The 7773-nt window shown below is 40.0% G+C and overlaps 1 long non-coding RNA gene across 1 annotated transcript in view; it reads right to left on the bottom strand.

Annotated features, from left to right (window-relative positions):
• Positions 1-1413: 1413 nt before the first annotated feature.
• Positions 1414-7773, bottom strand: part of LOC145414183 (uncharacterized) — a 100426-nt gene continuing 94066 nt past the window's right edge. Inside the window, exon 3 of the long non-coding RNA XR_013899835.1 lies at positions 1414-1462. This is a non-coding gene — a long non-coding RNA (uncharacterized LOC145414183). The remainder of the gene's footprint in view (positions 1463-7773) is intronic.

Below are 7773 nucleotides of genomic sequence, written 5' to 3'. Positions count from 1 at the left end.
AACAATCGATTAACTTTTGGGACCGATCAGGATCGTATTACAGATTCTGGATACGGAAAACACTTTCTGCGAAACCCTAATCAGTGACGAGAAATCCTAACCCATTACGAAAAATGGTTTGGAAATTACGTTGCCCTTGTTGGAGAGATGCGCTATACTGAGTGCCCGTCAAGTTGTAGTATCATTGTTATTTTTCTTTGCACTTTCCTTCTCAGACCTTGATGATGATATACAGGAAGGTATCCTGGGGTAACCCAACTACTTGTGTCAAATATAAATCACCATGACCCATTTTTGAAGGTCATATACTCATTTTTGGTGCAAAAACTAAATATCTGAAACTGAAACATCGAAGAAACTAATTGAGATACTGTTACTTCGTTGAAAATCCTAAAAAAAAAAAAAAAAAAAAAACTTTGCTGCGAATTTTGGCTGAATATTTTGCCATTTAGTCTAGTGGAAAGTACCGGATTCAAATCTGCTCAGTGCTTTCTTTGTTAACATGTTTTAGAGAAAACCACAAAGCTGTAAAGCTGTAACTTTACAGAAATATAGCTGTGGTCCCTCTCATTACCTGAAAGGAATACGGTTAGTTAACAATACAGTTAGCCAGTTACTTAAACAAATGTAAAATGCACCCATGGTGAAGCTTCTTACTGTGGCTACACAGTAAGTAAATACGTAACTATTTTAATATTTCAAATTGTGCAGGCCTGTTAAATACCCAAAACTGATCACATATATCGTCACCCTCGGGGAAAAAAAAAAAAAAAAAAAAAAAAAAAAAAAAAAATGTCATTTTTCGGCGATTTCTGGATTTTTGCCTAAATCAATTCTTCATCACGTGGCGCACCTATTGGTATAGCTGCCTCTGTCAGGTCTAGGGTGTGAGTGGTCTAAAATGCGCCTCAAGTTTCTGCCTAAGTCATTGAAAATTCAGAAAATGAGATAGTTTTTTTTCGATTTCCCGAAAAGTAGAAAAAACGACTTAGGCAGTTTCTTCATGAGGGTGATGTTATATATGTTTTACAGGTAAGTGCAATTAAAAAAAAAAAAGTATAAATACAGTTCAACGTAATTTACACGCACAGCTGCGTGGAACATCAAATTACTATCATGGCCTCATCAGAAGTCAACTCTGAATTCAAAGGTAAATAATTAATCAACTGTTCAAGATAGAGACACTATGCTACAGTACACCATACTGTACATTCCACAGTCTATTTCTGGTGAGCCACATGATAACAAGTGCATAATAAAGACTCTAAGGACATAAACGTGGTCATCTGCTGACACGAAGCAGAGCCCGTCTAGTGTCTATAAGTATACTGTGCACCAAATAAATGTTACCATAACCTTTCAAAGTAAGGTGGGTTACAAACGCAGAAAAGAAGAAAGAGAGGAACCGACAGCTTACCTATTCCCCGTCTTCGACCCCGTGTTGTTTCCCGCATCAGGCGCTCTGAGAGAGAGAAGCCTTTGAAAATTGTTATAGGGATCCTGGGCTATCAATATGCTATCCTATCAATGGGAGAAGGGAACACAGAGGCATGATGTGGTATGTTATTGTTCAAACCTCTAAAACATCTTTAAGAAATTTAAGCTAAACCTACTCTCCATTATTCAATATCCAAATACACTGGTTGCAATCACTCTCCCAGGGAAATTCTACTGACATCTCTAATTTGCTCAGAAATAAAAATCTAGCATGAGTTAGAAGTTACATCACACGGGCAGTATGAATACACGAACGCAAACGCACGCAAGCTCTCTCTCTCTCTCTCTCTCTCTCTCACACACACACACACACACACACACACACACACACACACACACACACACACACACACACACACACACACACACACACATACACACACACACACACAGTGCGGTAAGAAGATAAAACCAACCACCACAGCAAACTATCTCCTTTACGAGAACAGTACATCACAAAATTCGATGCCGATACAGGCTACACAAGCGATAAGTGGACGCTTCTATAAAGAGTATTCTATATAATATGCATCTCAATTCGTGTGTGTTGCGGAACATCTCATTCAGCACTACCAGTGTCAACTCTACTTCCTATTTCCCTTAACTCTTCACATTTTAACATTATATATATATATATATATATATATATATATATATATATATATATATATATATATATATATACTACGTCCACTGACTGCTTGGCCGATTAGATATTTCACGAAACAGCCATAATGTCTGGTCTCCTCACACCAGCAGACTCAGTCGTAACCCCAACACACGAGAACTGAGACATGCAATATATATATATATTCCACTCGATATATGATATTCTATTACTTAGCAACTATCGGCAATTTAATTGTAAAACTGCACTATCACCTAAATAAATTATGCGAAGCTATTCCTGTTATCAATTCATTTTATACAAAAGATTTAGAGTGATGGTTTAGACAGCAGGCTATGATGAGAGAACCCACTAAATATTTACCTGGAAAACTTTCACGGAATACATACACTCACGTCCGTAGATATATATATATATATATATATATATATATATATATATATATATCTCATCTCATGTTTGAGTATCCACTGCAGGACCGGCCTATCCCGACCGAAGTGGGGACGATACAGCCAATGTATGTCTACCAAGTGGCTTAGGCTGTCTGGTAGAGATTGTATGTAAGGTGAGAAGTGCTTGTGAGTGTAATTATAGTGTTGGAGTGGCTTTGGATGTGTGCGTAGTCTGTGAACCAAGTGTAATCGGCCCGGTCAAGCCGACTGGGCGCAAGCATACTTTATAGTATGCGACACTGGTTCAACCACAGCACCCCTTATGGCCGCCAATGCAGTATGTGGCCAGAAGAACGCTCCCAAAGGTTATTACCCTGGCGGGGCGCGAACCCTCCTTCTTCAGTGTACGAAAATGCACACTTTACCACTGTACCACTGAGGCACCACATTATATATATATATATATATATATATATATATATATATATATATATATATATATATATATATATATATATACACACTGCCTGCAAGGTACATATGACATACAACACCGGGTGTACTTTGATTTCAGTGTGTGAGTATAATTCTTCTTTTACAGCTCACAACGCTAGGCATACATACAAAGCATAAGCTGACGCCAGGCATGTAGAATGCCACGGGATGGGGTGTGACTGTGCCGTTACAGTGCTCTGGAACTCGAGAATGTACCTACCATTCAAATATCTCGGACTATTGAGTTAATACGAGCCATTTCCCCATCCTTCTCTCTACAACGTCAACCCTTTTCCAACGCTAACCTCACCTCATTTCATTAATATATTTTGACTTAAAAAAACAAATCTGCAATTATTCCTGTCTACCCCCTTACCTTCCCTCATTTCATTAATATATTATGAATTTTTTACAAATATATCCGCAGTTATTCTTGTCTCCATATGCCTAATTCCATTCTACTCAACGCTATACTATACTTCATTTTCGTAGCTACCTGACCTATCTTATTCTCTTGCCCCCCCTATCATCCTCATCCTCTTCTCTTTCCACGTTCCTCCTCCCCCTCCACACCCCACTTTTCCAGAGGGCTTCTTCATTCAAGAGTCAAGAGCAGACGCGGGGGAGAGACGAGAGGAGGTGCTGAGGAGCCGCTGAGGACGGGGGGAGGGGGGAGAGGATGGGAACTAAATGGAGATAAAATGAAGAGATGATGATGATTGTGGAAGTTAGTGCATTTAGAACAAGGGATGGGAGACTTACCCTGGGTGGGAGGATGGGAAATGAAGGAAAATGAAGACTTGAGAAGTTGATGAAATTGATGCATTTGGACAAGACATGGAAAAATGAATTAAGTGAGAAGGGATGAGGGGGCAGAGGTGACGATAGGCAGTGAAGAAGCAGAACATTTCGGGACAACACAGAAAAGAACCCAATGCAGCCCATAGGTTCAAAGATGTGTGTGTGTGTGTGTGTGTGTGTGTGTGTGTGTGTGTGTGTGTGTGTGTGTGTGTGTGTGTGTGTGAGAGAGAGAGAGAGAGAGAGAGAGAGAGAGAGAGAGAGAGAGAGAGAGAGAGAGAGAGAGAGAGAGAGAGAGAGCAAAGAAGACAAAACCAGTCGATACACAGAGGATAAGAATCAGCACAGAACCAAAGGGCAAACACAGACAATAAAAATGGAGATACACCACTGAAAAGAAAGAGAAAAATAAGGGGGAGAAAACGTGGAAACACAAGGGCCGGGAAAAGGAGTGAAACACGAAAAAGGGAACATACGAGTAAAGTGGGTAAAAAGCAAGAAGAACAGGCCATGAAAGGAGGGAGACAGTCGAGACACCTTGGGGTAATACAAGGGAGGATAGGGGAACAGAGGAATGAAACACTGAAAAGGGGAAAGACGAAAGAAGACAAAAGATGGGAGGTAAGGGGACATAAAAATGCGAAGGCTATCACAAAGAAGAGATGCAAATGTGGGCCATGAAAGAGGGGAACCGGAAAGGACTCGCTAAAATGAGGCGAGCAGAAAGTAGACAAAAAAGCAGGAAGAAAAAGGACGTAAATAACAGAAAAGGGATAACTGAGAGTAAACGGGAAAATATAAGTGATAGGAGGGAACGGGAATGTGACACTAAATGAGAGGGGGCGGGGTGGGGGGAAGTGGAAAATAGTTGAAAACTGAAAGGAAAAGGGATATAATTAAGAGAAGGGGAGAGGTGTAGCCAAGAAAGGAGGAGGAGGAGGAGGAGGAGGAGGAGGAGGAGAAAAGGGACACTAAGGAGAGGCATGGTGGAGGTAAGAGGAAAAGTTAAGCTTAATGAGGGAAGGATCCTGAGGAATGGGAAAGAAGGCATTTCAATGCAGAAATGGGTAACCAGGAGGGAAAACGAGGAAAAATAAGAGAAAACAGGAAGGGTAAATATTAAAGTGGAGTAAAATGGATACGATAAAAAGGAAGGTAGAAGAAAGAGAGAGATAGAAAAAAAAAAAAAGGAAGAGGGGTGAAAGAAAACCATAAAAGGAAGATGCTAAAATAAAAGAGGGTACCTACGAGAGAAGAGGGTATCTGGTAAGCAAAACAAAGGGTGGAGTCGAGAGAGTAAGAATGACGTCACCGTGCACAATAACAAGGGCGGGAGAAGTTAACCATACAATTACGATGTCTATATTACTTAACTGTTACACCTTACCAATTTTCTTACACCAAACGGATAGCTATTGTTAAAGTGGCTAGGGAAATAGGAAGGAAGGCATTAATCACAAAAGAGAGTACTACGAACGAAGTCAGGGTGGCGGGGTGAGTATAGCAGATGGCGAGAGAGAGAGAGAGAGAGAGACAGAGGGGGGGGGGCAAAATTTCTCTATAAAAAAAAAATAGAGGTATAATGCGAAGGTGCAAGAAAGATGAGAATAAGAAGGAAGGAGAGAAAACTCAAGACGGGAGGCAAAGGAGGGGGTCAAGCAGGAGGGAGAGGGATATAGTGGAAGGTGGAGACGTTTGGAAGGGAAGTGAAAGGGAAGGAACACACTACGAAACAGGGGAAAGCTGGTGGTGGGAAGGGAAAAAAAACAAAACAATTCATTGCGGAGACCTGAAAAGTTTGAATGGAGAGGGGAAGGGGGAAAGGAGGGAAGAAATTATGAAGGGGAAGACACCACGGCACAGCGGAGGTTGGAGAAGTTAAGCAATGGAGGGAGGGAGGGAGTGGGAGGGGATGGAAGGCATTAAAGAGGGGGAGAGGGCATTAGGGAGGGGAATGGTAGGCGGGGAGACACTCGACCATACCGTCTCCTAAAGCTGACGTGGCAACACCTCCTAATGCATCACCAAACCTCACCTCACGCCACACATCCTCTACAGTCACACACACACACACACACACACACACACACACACACACACACACACACACACACACACACACAACCGCTGAAATTGAAAGATATACTGTACATACAAACATGTGTAACACGAAATATTACCCGTTTACAAGGCAGTGGCACTTATAAACTGTTTTTTCTCCAGTAATATTCAGGGGGGTATTTCCAGTAAGATGACAACATTCAGTTGAGATACATCCCTGCTTTCTAAAGAGTTAAGGCATCTAATATTTAAAAAAAAAAAAAAATGCTGAAAACTATCAGATACAAAACCTATCATTCTACTATTTCAAAAATCAATACCAGGTATACAAAATGAAGTATAAAATTGGAAATGAGCCTGCCAAATTCAAAGTGTGTGTGTGTGTGTGTGTGTGTGTGTGTGTGTGTGTGTGTGTGTGTGTGTGTGTGTGGTGTGTGTGTGTGTGTGTGTGTGTGTGTGTGTGTGTGTGTGTGTGTGTGTGTGTGTACCCTACATATAAGGCGTTCCGAGACTTGACACAGTAATTTCAGGTGATTCTATGCCAGGCGTTTGGAAGAAAAAAAAAAATCAACATAAACAAAACCTTAAAATATCATGGCATTAACTGGCATTACAATAATGAAAAAGAAGGACAACACAAAGTCATGAAACATACCGTACATCAGAATTACACTACACAACCTGCAGTTTTTGTTGCCTCTTACTTCACAACAGCGTACCATACTAACACATTTACTGGATGATCAAATTAAATACCCAGCGAGTTAATCTGATCAGAACATAAAAAAATAAGTACCGCAAGAACAAGATAAAAACGAAGTGGTGCATGAATTGACCATATAGAACACTAGTAATCAATGAACAAGATACAAAGAAGTGGTGTATGAACAACACATAAACATGCTAGTGGTGTACGAACAAGATATAAAAAACAAACAAGAGGTGCGTGGTTAGATCATAAACACTCATGTGCGGTATGAATGATCCATACAACAAACATTGGTGTACCTGCAAGAAAACATGAAATAAGTGAGGTATGATTACACTATAAACAAGGGCGTGGTGCATGAGCACTATAAACAATAAAATCATGTATGACAAAATACTGCTAATAAGGCGGTGTTTGGGCAAGATACAAACAATCATTACGTAACATATAGTGTAAAGACAAACACATCCGACGTGTAGACAGGCCCGGTAAAAAACAGTAATACACGTAAAAGCGGTGTAGCATCAGAAAGCAAACAATAAACTACTAGTGTATGACTAAAGCTTAACCAAATACCGGTACGTAGTTCATGAAGATAGCCAATAATCATGCCGACAAGAACGGGATATCAGCAATATACAAATGGCCTTGGGTGATTTAAAAAAAAAAAAAAAGTGTCTTAGAAATAAACAATATTTAAGTGGTGGATGATAAAGCAGAAAATAGATGCATTACTAACAAACAAGAGGTGGATGAACTCGACAAACAAGAAATAACAGGGATAACAATATAAAAAGTTAGCGTATGATCATAATTACCAACATGTCATCCAAACATGGAATATCTTCAGGATATCGACAGACTACTAGTGTTAGAACAGTATATGTACCCATAAACAAGCTATGTACGTTACATATGATCAAAATAAATGTACAAGAAGCCCACACATCAAGTAACTACATAAACAACATCCAGTAACATAATTATGAACAACATAATTATGAATCCAGACCAAAAGTGGTGTTAAAAAAATACAAACAAAAGATAAATGGCGTAAACTATACACATAAGACAAAAAGCAACAGCAATACATAAACGACAAAAAAGCCATGCATGCAAAATCCAACATATGACCGCCAAAGAAGACTAAGCCCCCAAGGAGATAACATCCACACGTCCTCCTCACCCGGACA

This window comes from Coenobita brevimanus, chromosome 98 (assembly GCF_032717465.1).
Source record: "Coenobita brevimanus isolate Jiangsu-jjx chromosome 98, ASM3271746v2, whole genome shotgun sequence".
NCBI classification, from domain to species: Eukaryota; Metazoa; Arthropoda; class Malacostraca; order Decapoda; family Coenobitidae; genus Coenobita; species Coenobita brevimanus.
Note: the sequence above shows the minus strand (reverse complement) of the source record. Positions and strands in the feature narration are given on the sequence as shown.